Source organism: Mus musculus, chromosome 13 (genome assembly GCF_000001635.26).
Source record: "Mus musculus strain C57BL/6J chromosome 13, GRCm38.p6 C57BL/6J".
Taxonomy (NCBI): domain Eukaryota; kingdom Metazoa; phylum Chordata; class Mammalia; order Rodentia; family Muridae; genus Mus; species Mus musculus.
In genome coordinates this window covers 66191364-66210204 of record NC_000079.6, presented here as the reverse complement: position 1 = coordinate 66210204, position 18841 = coordinate 66191364, and the positions used below count along the sequence as shown (strand labels likewise).

Here is an 18841-nt window from a genome sequence, read left to right as displayed (position 1 = left end):
TCTTGTCACCTCAGGGGACCACGACAGCAAAAGTCAAATGTAAAAACTGAGAACAGGTAGCTTAGCGGTTAAGGGCACAAACTGTTCTCCCAAAGGTCATGAGTTACATGAATTACAGCAGGTGCTGTGATATTTTGTACCTTCCTTTGGTAGCTGAATAGATGACCACGAATTCTGGCTCACTCTTGTGGCCCCCGGGTGTAAAAGCAGGCAGAATTCTAAACATAATAAATAAATATATCTTGGGGGAAAAAAAAGAAAGAAAGAAAGAAAGAAAGAGAGAGAGAGAGAGAGGAAGGAAGGGAGGGAGGGAGAGAGAGAGAGAGAGAGAGAGAGAGAGAGAGGGAGGGAGGGAGGGAGGGAGGGAGGAAGGAAGGAAGGAAGGAAGGAAGGAAGGAAGGAAGGAAGAAAGAAAGAAAGAAAGAAAGAAAGAAAGAAAGAAAGAAAGAAAGAAAGAAAGAAAGAAAGAAAGAAAGAAAGAAAGAAAGAAAGAAAGAAAGAAAGAAAGAAAGAAAGAAAGAAGAAAATTCCTTATGGAAGTTTCTTATAGATTTGGGAGTGATGACTGGATGAGTGATCCTGCTTCCATTTCTCCTTCCAGGCGTCTTCAAGAGCTGAGGGCCTCTCAGAGGGAGACAGAGATGAAGTGAGGTCAGGAGCTGTAATGAGAAGAGCTCATCACTAGTGGGCAACCTTCCCGGGATGGGAACTGGAAGTAGCAGCCCCACCCCAGCGCCTCCAGCGCCTGCAGCAACTTAGGGTCATGGGGGTCCGGGCACAGGGACAGAGAGCTCCTGCACGTTCATATGTGTGTGGCGGGGCGGGGTCCATGGGACAGGCTGGGAGGCAGGGCCTGAAGGCGAGGGCAATGACCCCGAGCTCTCAGCAGGATCCCAGCTGCAGGCATGGCCATGTTGGAGAGCTTAGGGGTCACGAGGGGTCATGCGTTGTCACACCCTGCTCTGTCCTCCTTCTGGTCCATCCAGCCAATGCTCAGGCCCTCCACTTAACCCCCTTCCTCCTCTCTCTTCCCCCTCAGGCTTGGGTCAGGCAGCTGTCATGGGGGCTGGGCGAGAGGGCGAGGCTGGAGGGTGGCCAGAGTTCACCCGGGGTCTCCTGGATGGCTTGGTGATCCCAGTCCCTGGTGGCAGTGACCAACAACCACCTATGTGATCCCTGACCTATGACTTGGATACCGACTTTACACCTAACCTGGATATCATATGTAAACCCCAACCTTTGATCCCATCATGACCTCTATATTGCCCTGTGCCCTGGATGACACTGTCCTGTAACCCTGACATGACCTCGACACTGTCCACCTCACTCCAACCCAGCCTCAGCCCTGCCCACTAGGCACTCCAGGTTCTGACCCCTAGCCCCCACCGCTTGCACCAGTGATTCATGGTGACATCAGGATCCGCCCCCCCCACCCCCAGCCCAATGTCACATGCCTTGGCCCAGGCTTCCCAGGAGTTGGGGGGTGGGGGTCACTCACCACTCTGTGTCCTATCATCATCATAAAGCCTCGTTCAGGTTGTGAGTTGAATGGGGCACCAAGGAGTAGCTTAGCATAACTGTCCTCTGAGAGTCTCCATCCAGCACCTGACTGAAACAAATGCAGAGACTGACAGCCTATCATTGGACAGGGCTCAGGAAGTCTTTTGGAAGAGTTGGGGGAAAAGATTGAGGGTCTGCGAAGGAACAGGAAGTCTATTAGAAGACCCAGCGAGTCAACTAACCTGTACACTAGGAGATTCTTAAGAGAGTGACTCACCAGCCAAGAGCAGACACAGGGTGGGCCAAGGCCCCACCATATATGTAGTAAATGTGCTTCAGTCTTCACATGGGACCGGAAACAAATAGAATGTGGAAATGTCCCTTAAGGTGTTGTCTGACTATCAACCTGTTCCTCTAACTTGGCTGCCTTGTCTGACCTCAGAGACTTGACTTGTCATGTTTGAGGGATACTCACGTGGTCCCCACTCTCCCTGGGTAGATGAAAAGGAGTTAAGGATGAGGGACTGTGTAATGTTGAAAGGGGAGGGGGTAGCAATTGGAATGTATATTGAATAAATATATAAATGGGAAAAGTGAACAAATACATATAAATAGAATAAAAATATACAAATCAGCCAATTATTTTTAAAGTTTTCTTTACTCAATATCTCATAGGAAAACCTGAGTAAGAAATAGTATTGGCCAAAATATTACACAAATGACCTCTAGCTAAAGTTTTCACAGAGTCGATTTTCCACTGACATGCTGTTACCTCCACTTCCTCTGGTTGCATTACTGCCAACACCCGAATCTTTCAGGTTCTATGACTACAACCGTTAAGCTCCATCTACAGCTTTCTATGACTTTTGGCATATCAATTTTTGATATTTTCCACATTCCTCCAAAAGAGAACATAGTTTCTGTCCAGCAGCAAAATCACCTTTTTATATCATTTTTTGTTGTTGTTGTTCTAACTTGCTACTCTGCTGCTGAATAGACTCCTGCAAGCAAAAGCATCTCAGGCAGTAGATGGTTGTTGTACATGGTTCAGTCAGATCACTGTCCACCATTCTGGAAAGTTAGAATAGAAACTGGAGCTTGAATATGAAGGAAAAATAATGAAGAACAAACACTGTTTTTTGGCTTGTTCTCTTACTTGGTCACTGTCCCATGCTCAGCTAGCTCTCATACAGCCCAGGCCCACTTGCTTATGAATATTGCCTCCCTCAGTAGAAAAGCCTTCCCAAAATACCATCAACACTACCTCTCACAGACATAGCAACCAGCCATTCTGATGAGGGCACACGTTCAATTGAGGTTCCTTACTATGTCTGTAGCTCTGAAATGTTGAGAACTGAAGACAATTATGACATGGAGACAATAATAAATGAGGAAATTGTAAAAACCCAAAACCAATATGCAGACCATATCAATGACAGGAACCCCTGTCACCACAAGAGTGAGGTGGATTTGTGGCTGAGCCAGGAAAAAATGGGGAGTGCACCTGGCTTACAGCAGGGAAGGACACTGGAATGAGGAGTTCAGAGGCTTTGCTGCTCTGGTGTGAGGTATCTTTAACCCCGTGATCCCTGGCTAGTGCTACCAAAGAGGTGGCTAAAGCAGCTGGAAGGTGAACAGAGAAGCACATTGCACCACAAGCCTACAATTAATACTGCTGGTCTAATGAGATATGTTAACTTTGTTGCAGTGGATGAAGAACAACTTTCCCTCTAATGACAGTTCCGAGTCCAAAACTACAGAGTCACATATGGACTGGGAACAGGGTTGATCAGGAGGGGGAAAATGAGGTCTTTGTCCTTTCCACCCTGTAAAACAGGATAGGGAGAGCCTGATATTGCCCTGGATTGGGTCTCGAAGAGCTCTCTATAATGGGCAATCTAGTGGGTGTAGGTCCTCTTAGGAAGAAGGATTTAACCCCAGATGATGATTTAGTCACTAAATCAATAGGATGGAAAAAATCTTATTTCCCCTCTCTCAGTCACAGAATAATAAAGTACCACACACATGAGAGAAAGTCACAAGGTGTCAGTAAAGGCTACCCAGCAGATTCATACATGTGTACAGAGGAGAAGATGAAGACAGGATGGCAGCTGTGACTCATGAAGCAGGGTTTCAAGTCTGCTCTAACCCTCCAAGCACTTAAGACCAAGGGCGCACCATCCTCTATACCAGACTATGGAACATCTTCCAAGGCCCTGTGGCTACAACTCTCCAGTGCACCCACTGTACCATGGTTCCAAGTACACTTGAATGATCTCCCTCTATGAATAATCAAGAAAAATAGGAAAAACAAGACACACGGATGCAAATGTGACAGACAAGCCATTGATACAAAGAACAACAATGACACATTCTAACAGCTGACCTTTCAACACCTCTGTTCTGAGTCCTGGAGGTCTTGGAGTTTCAGTCAACGCACCAAGATATTATACCCAAGTCACAGGAACCTCAATGACAACCAAGGATCTTATTGCAATGCAAAAACACAAGGTTTTGTATTATGGGCTCAGTAAAAAGATCTGTCACCAGTCAACCTGGCATCAGGTCCAAAATGAGAGACCAAGTCTAGAGGTGCTGAATATATATTGTAGTTACAGCAAGGCTGGGGAATTTCCATACAGGTCAGCAACCTAATATTTTGAAAACTGTATATCTGGCATAATCTGAAGGAACCAAACATGAGGCAAAAACTATCTGACAACCATGATGACTAAGCTAACATTTTTTTTCCCTGCAAGGTGTATTAGTTATCTAGATGTAGCTTGACCCTGCTGCTGCACCTTCACTGGTTGCTCATAGGATGTTTGCTCAGGTGTTCTTTGTGCATTCTCAAAAACACAATTGGTTGAGCTTTACAATTCACCCTTGTGCCTGAGCCCATTATTATTGGAAAATACTCCTGTTCAACCACAAGCCATGCCTGCCAGTAGACTAGGTAATTTGTCCAAAGACCTACTTCACTATCTGTTACTGCAGACCGTAATATCAGTTGCCCTTACCACTGGACAAAATACCAGTACAAGTTTCCTCTCCCCCTGTGCATGCCTCCTGTAGCTACCACAGATAATCCCCACCTACCCTTCCTTTCCTGCCTCATCCTTCAGTCTCAGCCCCCACTTGGGCAGACACATACTGCTCAACCACATGCCATGCCTGAAAGGACACTAGGTAAGCTTCCATAGATCTACCACACTATGTGCTATCCCAGATGTAATTTTCACAGTTGTCCCTAGCACTTTACCAAACAGCAAAGGCAGCTTAATCTCTCTCCTGACTATGTCTCCTTGTGGGTTGCTAAGATCATCTCTTTCTGCCTGCCTCTTTTTCCAGCTTCCAACATTAGTAAGCATTCCTCTTGAACATACCCTCCAAACAGGTCCATCATAGAGGCAACCCTTAGTCAACACTGTGAAAATCCAGGTATCAGCTGGGCGTGGTGGCACACGCCTTTGATCCCAGCACTTGGGAGGCAAAGGCAGGCGGTATTCTGAGTTCAAGGCCTGGTCTAAAGAGTGAATTCCAGGATAGCCAGCGCTACACAGAGAAACCCTGTCTCAGAAAACCAAAAATAAGTAAATAAATCCATATATCAACCAGTAACCCAGGTATAAAACTCCCACCCAAACAGCACAAACACAGAAACCAAATCACCTCAAACATAGAGGCCTAGACACCAGCGAATGAATATAATGAATAATAGCCAGGAAAATATATCACCAAGAAATCTAAGCTATCCTATCACAGCAGGTCCTGAGAAATTGAAACATGCAATAGATACAGTGGAAAAATGGTTGTTTGGGCGAAGGGAAAGGAGTGAAAACATACGGGAAGGTATAGCTGTGCACAAAAGAGCTTTAGACAGGCACACAGACAGAGAGCAGAGAGAGACAGCCACAAGGGTAGGGAAATAGAATGGGGGTGGGGGGAGCATGTGCAGAGAACAGATACAGGGAACAAAGCACAGAGCTGCTGTAGCTGGTGGTTCATGTTTATAAAGCATACCTGACAACAGCAGCAGGTGATGGAGACAGGTAACGACTTAAGCATTTGCTAAGTCCCTAAGAGAAGGCCATTGAATTTGCTGTACATTGACAACACAGAGGCAAGGTTCACCCATGGGCCATGAAGGGAAGAGAGACTATCAGGCACTAAAGATGAAATGGAAAAAAATGATAAATTGGTCAAAAATTATGGATTCCAAATGTTTCCTGGCATTAAATAACCAGGAATACTGCAACATATGAGAAAGTGAAAAGTAGAAATTATTGGAATATAAGAAGAATATCAGCTCAAAGGTCTAGAAAATATTTTCAGTGAAATCATAAAAATAAAATTTTCTAAAATAAAGAAGAAAATACCTATTAAAGTACAAGAAGCATCCAAAATAGCAAACATATTGGACCAAAAAAGTCTTGGTGCCACAAACTGTCAAAACTCTAAATATATAAAGCAAAGAAATATGAAAAACTGCAACAGAAAGAAACTAAAAGCTAAACAAAACAAAAACAAGTAACGTATGGAAGCAGACCTATTAGCTTCATATCTGTCTTCTCAATGTCTACTAGAAAAGACAACAGTGTTTGGACCGTTTTGTGCTGCAGAGTCAAAGACACCACCCATGTTTCTACAAGAAAGCAACTGGTGCAAATGTTTTGGACAGATTCAGAATCAGCTATGATAATGAAGTTATTCAGAGGTCACTGCCTGAGACCTCACAGGTGGTCATATTTGGATGATGCTTCCCATGCAGCCCCAGAAAGGACCCACCACCCTACTTCCCACTGCTCAACCACCTGCCCCTACCCATTGTGGGCAGTGATCCTGTGCTCACCATGTCTAAATCTCAGAACTTCCTGAGGTCCCCTCAATGCACCCAACAGCAGATCTCAGAGCAGGACACAGAGAACTATTCAAGCCTGCACAGCCATGGGAACTCCTAGAAAGGCATCCGGAAGATCCCGCCTCTTTGTCTGACTGGCATGTCTGCCTGGAGACCTTGATTGGCCAGTGAGTCTTACCCCTCCTCAATGTTAATGTGTGCTTTTCCAGATCTCTGGAGCCCTTTTCAGCTCATTAGCATTCGTGCTTGCCCTGGGGGGGGGGGGGGAGAATCCACCATTCCAGCTCAGGCTATTCTGCTGCCAGCTCCTCCCCTCTGTGAGCAATGTTCCTGACTTCAGACCTTGCCTGAACATTCTCCATAGCACTTGCCTTCTTTTCCCTGAAATCAAGGTGAGTAGTTTCAATAGCCCATTACTCTACCTGCATTGTAGGTATCAATCTGACCCAGGAATGGAAGGGTGGCCAGGCTATTAACATTAAAAAGGAATTTTAGAAAACAAGAGGCTTTTTAAAATATATGTAGATTGCCAAAAGAAACTATAGCCTAGATTAAATGTGGATCTGAACATCTCAAAAGATCAAGAATAAGAAAGGGTTTCTCACCTCAAAAGGTATAATTAAGAAATATCCCCCACAGTAAGCAGGGTTAGAATCAGGATTAGGAGATTAGAGGGTTATGGTAAGGATTAGGATAAGGGTTGTTAGATTAGGGTTATGGTAGTTAGGAAAATAAGGGCTGAGGTTTAAGAAAGGGTAAGAGTTTGTGGGTAAGTCCCAGGGTTAGGCTCAGGGTTAGGGCTAAGGTGGCCACCATTATTCTTGATTGTTCTACTGAGTCAATAGTATCCCTGTTACACAAAGAAGAAATATCATGGTTAGGACTAGGCTCAAAGTTAGGGCAATGGATTTGCTGTGCTATGTGAAATCAGCTTCTATCTCTTCTCTCATCTGCCTCCCTAGTCCTCTTTTTCATAATATCATCATCTCTTTTCCTGCCCCCAGGAAAGTGGAAAGGAGGTTATCCAAGAATCTGGAACTTCCTGATGGGAAATTTCTTTACTTTGCCAAGGGGTGCAATTCACATAGAACAGAAAACCACTATTGCATTGATTGTTCTAAGTTTCACTTGGGGATCCTCCTAAGATGAAAGCAATTATGGAACTTGGTGCTCTTCTTTGATAGTGATATCATAAATATAGCATAGGCCATGTGTCACCACAGATTTAGTTAATATAACCATGTGGTTCAAGACAAAATGGTGGACAACATGATTCTTGATGGTACAACTGTATCAGTAGTATCCCGATTATACAAAAAAGAAATATTTTTTTCCATTTTTTATTAGGTATTTAGCTCATTTACATTTCCAATGCTATACCAAAAGTCCCCCATACCCACCCACCCCCACTCCCCTACCCACTCACTCCCCCTTTTTGTCCCTGGCGTTCCCTTGTACTAGGGCATATAAAGTTTGCGTGTCCAATGGGCCTCTCTTTCCAGTGATGGCCGACTAGGCCATCTTTTGATACATATGCAGCTAGAGTCAAGAGCTCCGGGGTTCTGGTTAGTTCATAATGTTGTTCCACCTATAGGGTTGCAGATCCCTTTAGCTCCTTGGGTACTTTCTCTAGCTCCTCCATTGGGAGCCCTGTGATCCATCCATTAGCTGACTGTGAGCATCCACTTCTGTGTTTGCTAGGCCCCGGCATAGTCTCACAAGAGACAGCTACATCTGGGTCCTTTCGATAAAATCTTGCTAGTGTATGCAATGGTGTCAGCGTTTGGATGCTGATTATGGGGTGGATCCATGGATATGGCAGTCTCTACATGGTCCATCCTTTCATCTCAGCTCCAAACTTTGTCTCTGTAACTCCTTCCATCGGTGTTTTGTTCCCACTTCTAAGGAGGGACATAGTGTCCACACTTCAATCTTCATTTTTCTTGAGTTGTAGTCTATTTACAGTTAAATGGGTAAAATTTAAGATAAACATTAGCTCACTTTTGGATTATATCTTAGAAAAATACAATCTCGGAGAATTTGTGAAAGTATATGTGAAAGTATATATAATATTAGTATACATACCAGAAAAGCCATAATCTGGAAAGAATTATCTTTTTGGTTTTGTATGTAGGAGGGAGAGAATTTTCTAGAAATATATGTATCTCATAAGAGGCAAAATCAGTATTACTGTTAGTCATTCAGAAGTTATTTGTCTCTTTTACTGGACCTAAATAATTCCAATCATTTTGTTTGTGTGGTAAAATAAAAGGCAGCACATTGAACTGCTAAAAACAAAACAAAACAAAAACAAAACAAAACAAAAATAATAGGCCTACTATATCTTAATGTTTTGTTTTGTTCTTATTCTTTTTTTTTTTTATTATTATATGTAAGTACACTGTAGCTGTCTTCAGACACTCCAGAAGAGGGAGTGTCAGATCTTGTTACAGATGGTTGTGAGCCACCATTTGGTTGCTGGGATTTGAACTCGGGACCTTCGGAAGAGCAGTCGGGTGCTCTTACCCACTGAGCCATCTCACCAGCCCTTGTTCTTATTCTTATAGATTCTACCTTGCATACTTAATGGCTTCTCAAATGAACCTAAAAGTTTTTCCATCCATGTAATTCCAAAACTAGCATCCTAACTTAGGAAGCAAAGACTTTGATATTCACAAAACCGAACAGATAATCAAAGAATAAGTTTTAAAAGCCAGTCAGACTGCTGCCAGCAAAGACCATTTATGCTACCCTCTTCTGGGCCTCACTGTCAGTTATTTACAGAGCTAATTTTCCTATGAAATAAAATGCCCTTCAGTATTCTTTTGCTCTAGACACATCTGATTTACTTTCTACCCAAACGAAAAGTATGCTTACTAAAGATCTGTATGTGAAGTTTTCACATGACAATCAAAATTATGAAAAAGGAATCTCAGACAAGCAGTAAATGCAACTTTATGGTTTATTAATATTTGCTTTTTATAAATATACACATATACACATGGTTTAGAATATACACATGGTGTGTCATTCACATCATGTAATTAATACCAAAGAAATTTTAAGTAAAGTAAACTGGTTAAATTGGCCAAAGTTAATTTTATTCATAATAAACTAAACTTAAAAATTAATATGCACATGCATGTATAGATGGATAAATATATTTTCTGTATTTATTTATTCATTTATGAGAGGCAAAGTCTCTCTACATGGTGCCAAAACATATTAGATAGTCCAGGCAGGCCTTTCAAGTGAGTCCTGCCTCTGCCTCTACCTCCCCAGTGCTGAGATCAAAGCACACTTTCCTTTTTATTTTCCCTTTCTTTCATTCTAGGGAGGTAATGTGTGTGTGTGTGTGTGTGTGTGTGTGTGTGTGTGTGTGTGTGTGTGTGTGTGTTTGATTTCTTTTTCTGTCAGTGTATTGACAGCAGAATGTTGACCCCAGAAATATTTTGTTTTTGATTTTATAGTTATTATCTATTTAATTTAATTTCAAAATATATCCATGTGTGTGTGTTCGTGTGTGTTGCATGTGGTGGGTGGGTGTGTGGTGACTGTGTGCATTGGTGTGATAGTAGGAACCTGTATGTGTGTATGTTGTGTACGAATGTTGTGTATGTATGATAGTGCAGGCATATGATGGAGGTCGGGTGGGTGGGTGGCATCCAAACTCTGTATAGCACCATGCATTTAGTTCCATTTATTGTATGTATGTATGTATGCATGCATGTTTATTTGTATGTGTGTTATTACTTAGTTTTTATTTATTTATTCCCACGGCGCCCCGCCCCCTGCCATCACTCTACCCACAGCCCCGCCCTGCGCGGGTGCGGCCCCGCCCCAAGGCTCCTACACCCACCCCAACCCCCCCCCTCCCCCGCACTGGGCCCGGCGCCAGATTAACCTGCGCATTTTTAGACTCTGGTGGCAACAGCGGGAGCGCGGAAGTGTGACCCTCTGAGACACCTTGTCAACTCCGCAGTTCTCTTCCCGGTTACTCACAGGGGTGCGGGAGCGCCCACTGCTGTCAGGAAGCACCCTCGCCTTTCTCCCCCTCCCCTCGTGGCCCCGTGACGTCACACACAGCCTCCTTAGACCTGCTCCCTCAACCTTCACCACTCAAGTGCGGATCCGGGATCACAGAGCCCTCGTGTGGTGTCCCCGCCCCTCCCGTGATCCCGGAGACTCCGCCCCGTCCCCCTGCAACTGCCAGAAGTCCCACAGCTGCTTCCAGAACCGCGACAGGAATTGGAAGTCGCAGCCACCCGCCAGCGCTGCCCGCTTGGGGTCATCCAGGTCGTGGTGCAGGGATGGGGCGCGCAGGGCGGCCACGGGGGTCCGGACTGAGGGATAAGGGCGTGGGCTTGGTGCTCAGCGGTATCCATGCGGTGAATCAGGCAGCGCGGCCATAGAGAAGAGGTCAGGGGTTACTAAGATCACAATCCCTGTCCGCAGCTCATTACTCCCTGGGGTCCACCCGAGGGTGCCCTCCTGCTCCCAACATCTCTCATTCCCCTGCTGCCCGCGTCACGTGACTCTGGCCAGGCGGGGCAACTGTAGTGGGGGGCGAGGCTAGGGGTGGCACCAAAGCGCAGCCAGGGATCACACTGTGTCTCCCAGATGGCTTTGTGACCCCTGACACCAAGGGTGACATCTGACCTATCATGAGAACCCCAACCTCACGCCTGACCCCTACATCACATGTGAACTCCGAATTCAGACCCCAACATGACCTCTATAGTGTTTTCTGATTCAGACTCTCTGCCATGACCCTGATATTGCCCTGTGACCCCAATGGTACACCATGAAGTCTTAACAATATGACCTCCAAAACATAATGAGAAAAGGGGTCACTACAGTGTGCATTACAGCATGGAAGGAAGAAAGCTGACAAAGTATAGCCTACACAACCATTTATAGGAAACTATAAACCTTGGAATGGAAGAGGTTGTCAACTTCAGGGACAACCAGAGTCTAAAGATTGGCCATATAGTACCAAATAATGAGCCTTCAGAGCATAAATATATGCAATGTTACACAGTCTCTACAACTTATATTTCAAAATATATATGCATATGCAAATATATATACACATTCAGTAAGAATTAATGAAATATAAAGCCATGTGCATTTTAGGAGTGCAGGGAGTGGTACAAAGGTTGTTTTGGAGACAGGAAATATAAATGAAAAAAAAATTAAACGACAATGTCAGACACTTTTGTCAAGAGAAAGAAAAAGATATGTCGAGTATTATCTAACCTTTTCATACTAAGTTGCAATAAAGCAATTTACCTTTGTAGTTCTGTATAAAATTTGTATCTGGTCTAATTAAAATAACATAACACTTTGGGACAAAGATAACATTAGCAACCCTGCACTAGAAGCCAAGATGGAAAAGACCTCCACAACCACCATGACCTTCCCCCTGGTGCTATGGTACACAGGGAGGAAGGTGATCCAGATACTGCAGAACACCAGCATGCTGAAAGTTAGGAACTTGGCTTCATTGAATCTGTCAGGAAGGTTCCTAGCCAGGAAAGCCACAGTGAAGCTCCCCAGAGTCAAGAAACCCAAGTATCCTAGGACAAAGTGGAAGGCAATGACAGAGCCTTTGTTGCAAGTAATGACAGTCTTCCCATGTTCAGATTGTACATCTTGGTCAATGAAGAGAGGAGATGCTACCAACCAGATTCCACAGAGAACGAGTTGGATTAGGATACAAATGGGAAGTCCAACTTAGGTGCCCCTGTCATCAGCATCCCTCTCATCCTTCTTCCTGGAGTAGTGAGATTGAAAGCCATGACCACAGTTATTGTTTTGGCCAACACTGTAGAAATAGCCTCTGTGAAAAATACTCCAAATGTGGTCTGCTGCAGGATGCAGGTGGCCTGGTTGGGATGTCCAATGAAGAGCAATGAGCATAGAAAGCAGAAGACTAGAGCGATAAGCAGGATGTAGTTGAGAATGCGGTTATTGGCCTTCACAATGGGAGTATCCTTGTACTTCACAAAAGTGACTAGTACTAGCATTGTGATGGCTGAGGAGGACAGGGAAGTGCAACCTAAAGCCATCCCCAATGGATCTTCATAAGTAAGAAATGACACAGCTCTTTGGAGGCAGTGGGCTTTCTCTAAGTTGGCATATTTATCATGTGGACACATACACTGTTCCATATCTGCTGGTGAACAACAATAAACCTGTATAAGATATCATAGTTATGCAGTTAATAATTGTGAATTTGTATTATTCAGAGGATATATCAATAAATAATTTGATGTTGAGCATCTATTCCATTCCTTATTGTTGTAGGAACCATGAACCTAAGATTGCTGTCGATTGAACTATGATTTATAGTGGAAGAAAAAAACATCATAGAGAATGGACAAAAAATATTTATTAAACAAAAAAGAAAATATTATGAAAATTAATATGCATACTCTCAGATTATTATCTCCTCAAACCATAAATTCACTATTCACAGAAAAGGGTAGTTTGCAGACATCATTGTTGGTGCCAGTTGTTGCAACGCATTGTGTACTTTGTTGCTTTGTGGATTGTGCCTATGTTTTTATTTACATGTAGGAGCTAGAACATTTAATTTCTCATGCAAATACAGTTTGCATAAAGGAATATTTTCATTCTTGAAACTGTATGCCTCATAGACATATGCATGTCCCTCCCATTGTGGTACAATCTCTTTCTTCCCAACTATACATTCCAAGCTGTAGGTCACGAAGGCTATTGAAATTCACATTCATCCCTCTTTCCTTAGGTTGGCTGTGATTGATGATAAGCACTGTCCCATCTCTTGTTACATTCTGGAAATCTTCACTCTTGTTCTAATTCTTTCACAGGAAATTCTTAATCCTTTAAACCATCTAAGCTCTTAAAATATATTTCATTAAACAACTTTTACCCTGAACATCTGGTCTTTGTCAGGTACTAAGCTGGGTACTGGAGAAAAAGATTATGGACTGATCATGTAGTCAAGTTGCTTTGTATAAAGGATCAATGAAAAATAAACGTATGCATAGATTATGCCTAAAATTTTTGTTTAGAAATTTGTTACATGTATATATCCCCCTAAACATTTTCTATGTAACATAAAATCAGTAACCATCATATTGTGAGAGAAATACATTGTTTGAAGAAGATATTGCAGGCTATTTGCTGGGTCCAAAAGCAGTTGATATTATTTAACTGATTAAGTAGTGAAACATGAAGATTTTAGGTCTTCAATTTTCATCTAGACCATATATTTCTTGTTTGGAAAGAGAACACATTCAAATTTAGCAATTTTTCTTCTGCATGCAAGCATGTACCTGTTTCATTGGAAACCTCATTTTTTGGGCACTGAACACAATCAAAACAGCAGTCTGCTGTTTCTTCCTGATGAATTTTCCTGAATCCAGCAGTACATGCCACACTACACATGGAGAAGGGAACCTGAGGAAATGCATAAATTGTATATGTTTGCGTGTGTGAATGTAGTTCATGTGTACATCATATACATAATGACCCTTAGATTGATATATGGGACATTAACAGATATGGCTATAAATATTCCTCTGATAATCAGTATTACTTAACAATTTCAGGCACATTATTATTTGTATTACCCTGCAGTGCACTGAATGTCACAATATTTAATACACCATGTAATAATAGATATGTAATATTTAGTTTGAAGCAATTTAAAATTTTTCCTTCCTAATCTGATTAATCCAAAGGAATGTTTATGTGGCATCAGTTCTCTAATGATTTACAAATAAAAAATAACAATACTGAGGTGTGTAGAGAAATAAGGTAGGATAGATCCAGAAAGATTTGTTTGATGAATATGAACAAAATATGCTATATAAGACTCTCATAAAATTAAGGAAGCTTTCCTAAGTTTAAAAGAAGACCTTGAACCCCCTATACCTTCCTCTGTTTCCCCTGGTTTTTATGAGGGAGCTCCCCTATCTACTCACCCACTCCTGCCTCACCACCCTAGCATTCCCCTATTCTGGGACATCAAGCCTCCACAGGATCATGGTCCTCCCCTCCCTCTGATGTCAGATAAGGCAATCCTCTAAAGAAGAGGGGAAACATGGAAGCAAGATAACATTTGAAATGTAAATAAATAAAGTAACCAATAAAAAATACACAAATAAAAACAGGAAACCTTAAATCTGGAGATCTCTGTTAATGAATACATCCTATACTTAATTAGGCTATAAATATGTCACCCAGAATCAGAAAATTCCATGGTGTGTGTGTATACAAAATTTATATATATATAATATATGTAATAAACATATTCCTATAGTGTGGGATGAATAGGCATGTGGGTACAATTGAACATGGAATCAAGAGACCTTTTTTCCCTATGACCATTTTTACATGAAGTTGTGAGTTATGAAATATTTGTGCTTGTAATTGAGGATAGTCTTTTGTAAGACTAGCAATTGGTCTCAACCACACAGCTATTACTTCACTGCCTCATATTTTAAAATTTAGGTATCATGAAAAATATAAAATTGTGGAATACCCACTGATGTTCCTCCTGTGGCCCACTCCGGGTCTTCAGATATAAGAAGTTGTTGGGTCTGTGGGAAACAAGGAAAATAGCTTCCTATTTTCACTTTTAATCCAAGGCCTTGTGGAAAATTCCAAATGATACAAATGTCATACTCTACACACTGATATTCCCTATGATTCATGTTCACCAGTTCACCATCAGGTTTATTAAATATCTGGGCTTTCAGCAAGGAAACCAATTAAAAGAAATTCATGATTACATAAGCATATTAATAAGGGGAAGACAAAATTGAGAATTTCCTCTAATTTTCTTAGTCTTTCAGAAAAGACAGCTCTATGAAGTAACCCTGTATAATAAAATACAATATACCTTTTTGATAATTGAAAATTTATATACTTCATATTAATGTTTGATGGTAAAATGTACTAGAAAAAATGATTACCAGATAACAAGTAACATGGTGTGTGAATGTGTGCACATGTTTGTCAAAAATACTTTTTAAAAAATGAAGCCATGTATGTGCAAATGAAGGGGAATTCTGAATGTGTGTGAAGATAAAGGATGGTTGTGGGTCTTTCATGAATAGACAGTATACATATATGAGATAAACATAAACTTAATAAAATGTACAGTCTTAATCATTTATGGTTTTGTAAGTAATTGTAAAGTTCAATGAGTAACTATTTGTACTGCACATGTACTGATCCCTGAGAAACTTTTCTTTTTTGTTTTTGGGTTTTTTTCCAAGACAGGGTTTCTCCGTATAGCCCTGGCTGTCCTCGAACTCACTTTGTAGACCAGACTGGCCTCGATCTCAGAGATCCTCCTGCCTCTGACTCCCAAGTGCTGTGATTAAAGGCATGTGCCAACACTGTTTGGATGAGAAATTATGCATTAAAAACATATTCTAGTCTAGTCATCATTTAAGGCTTTTATGATAAAACTCTTGGTTCCTATTTTAAATTTTGAACTTATTTATGGAAATCTTGAGACACGTTTTCACAAAACTCACTGCTATCATAAAAAACGTTTTGTCTCCTATTAAATGTTATTTTGTGCATGATATTCATTCATGTAAATGATTAATTACAGAGTTTTTCAGTGTAGAAATCTTTCCACTGACAGAATAACCTTTAACAAATGTATACTTGTTTCTCTGGGTCCATTTAAAAGATCACACTGTTATATATATAAGCATAATGAAAAGTAAGAAACTTTACCTGCTGACAGTCAGTGAATAATCCTTTCTGTTCTGCTATTTTCTGAGACTCTACTTGTTGAAGCATGAGTTCATGGTAGGTGTGGACCACAACATGCACAACATTATACAGACTGTAACCTTCTTCACTTAGGGCCATGTCACATTTGTGCAATGCTGTCCATTCCGATGTGCTGTTTAATGTAAAATGATCCATTTTATTGCTGTTCTTAGAGACTGAACAATTAAAATAATTCCACTCCAGTATAGACTCAGAAATGTTTACTGGTATTTGTTGGTTTTCATTGTTTGCAAAAAAATTCCTAAATTTAGCAATCTCACCTTTGTGGTGTGCAAAAGTGACAGTCCCATGAAGAAATCAAGGTTGAAATCTCTTTTAATTGTGATGACATCCCATTGTGAGGTTGTGATCCAAATTCTGCGTGCAAATAAATATTCCCATCTTCTAAAGCTGACTTCTAGAGTTGAGTTCATTTCACCATAAATGATAACAACTTTTGCTGATGATGTCATAATTTGCTTATCATATGTCTTAGCCCTTGTCACGTGTATGTGCATGTTTTCTGGGATCACATTCACAAAAGCTAAACAGATCCCATGTCTTTGCATTTCTTCTGTTGAGTCTGAGAGAAACTGAATACCCTGGCCATCATCTAAGATGACCAGTCCTATCCAAGTCCATCTAAAATGAAGCATCAAGGAGACCATGCCATGGGACAAATGTGTGTCCTTCGTGGCTACCTGATGGACATAGGGGAACAGGTCATGGTCACTTAGGTTCGGATTAAATGTAACAAAAAAAACCTAAAGGATATAGAAGAGATGATAAAACATCTACTGAGGAATATGATTGTCATGATGTTTGGACTTATATACAAGTAACATTACTCATCTTTCAGAACTCCTATCAAAGATAGTAAGATTATACTATAAATATTCCGTTTTTGAAAATATTTTTATTATGTATTTTCCTCAATTACATTTCCAATGCTATCCCAAAAGTCTCCCATACCCTCCCCCCCCACTCCCCTACCCACCCATTCCCACTTTTTGGCCCTGGCATTCCCCTGTACTGTGGCATATAAAGTTTGCAAGTCCAATGGGTCTCTCTTTCCAGTGATGGCCGACTAGGCCTTCTTTTGATACATATGCAGCTAGAGTCAAGAGCTCCGGGGTACTGGTTAGTTCATAATTTTATAAATATCATTCCTATTAGATTGTTGACTGTCTCTGATACATTCCACTGTTCTCAAAAACAGTTTGCCTGTTTGGCTAGTACATCTATGATCTATTTACTTAATTCTTTATTTTATATAATATAAATAATATATATCTATTTTAAAATATATGTGTGTGTGTATGTGAGAGTGTGTGCATGTATATTTCTCAGTGTGTAGCAATATACTCATCACTCATAAATGCACGCTGTTCAAGTTTTCTTGTAGGTAAATATAAATGGAATTTAAATGTTGTTAACTCATCCAGTGTCACACATTCTTAAATATGGTGTTCTAGAATAAATTGACAGTTTTACAGCTGTTTTCCATGATGGTCCTGTAAGATATATGTTTCAATCATCCTCTAATTCACAGATATAATTAAAAACCAAATGATTTTTTCTTCTAAATATATCTTACCCAGAATACCAATTTATCCTCACACAGGCCATCCATGAAGGAGAATAGCAAAGACGTGTTGGGTAAATGATAAGGATTCTTGTTGATCTCATCAGTAGCAAAAAACATTACCAGAGAAAACTTGTATCTTCTCAATGATATTCTAAAACAAGGCATAATGATGATTAAGAACGATGTTTGAAACAAAATTCCAATTGCAGTAAAGTTTGTAATATGAGAAATGCTAAATTTCTGTCTAAATGTCTTGAAATAAACCTCATATGTTAGCAATCTTTAGAGGTGAATACAATTTAAGAATTCATAGACATAGGGCACTATGATATGATAAATATTTTATTCATGAAAGTTAATAAAGATTGTTTTATCTCTGAATGCCATCCTTGAACTAGATTACAGTCCTATTGAGAAAGACTGCTATAAAATAACCTTGAATTTGTATTTCCACAGATACATAAAAAAGCATGACTTAAACCATATAAAATATATAACAGATTCTCCTTAAAATATTTTATTATTTAAATGCATTTTATGTATCAAACATCTTAATAATACTGAATATTTTGAGAACCAAATAATACATCAAAATTTTGTTCAACTTTCATATTCCTGTCCTTTTATACTTTAAAAATATCATTAATGCATATTTAATAATATCCATACCTGATGATCCTATGTCTACTTTTGAGTACTGCCTGCCTCTGCCTCCCGAGTGCTGGGATTAAAGGTGTGAGCCACCACGTCTGGCCTTAATGTCACTTTTTATTTTGAGATGATGATTATCTAAATTTTTCATTCCATGTTCAATTTGAGAAACTTTCAGATATTGTCCAATTGTTATGCTCATTTTTTTCATAATTTTTGTTGATGTAATTGAGATTTAAGCTGTACATTCAGATTATTTTATACTGGTATATTCCTTGTCCTTTCAGTGTATCATGGCTATCAATTATTTGTATTCATTTTTTTTCTAGCAGTTTGCTAAAGTTGCTGTCACTTGTAAGTATATATTTTTGGGGAAGATTGATTATTTTACAACGTTTAAATGCTGTATATAACATACAATATGTAGTAGAGAAAGTAACAAATACAGCTCCTGGGCC

General features: G+C 40.5%; 2 pseudogenes; one reads left to right on the top strand and one right to left on the bottom strand.

Annotated features, from left to right (window-relative positions):
* Gm17514 (predicted gene, 17514) overlaps positions 3131 to 18841 on the top strand; it is a 65535-nt pseudogene continuing 49824 nt past the window's right edge.
* On the bottom strand, positions 11649 to 16908 carry Vmn2r-ps102 (vomeronasal 2, receptor, pseudogene 102; annotated as a pseudogene).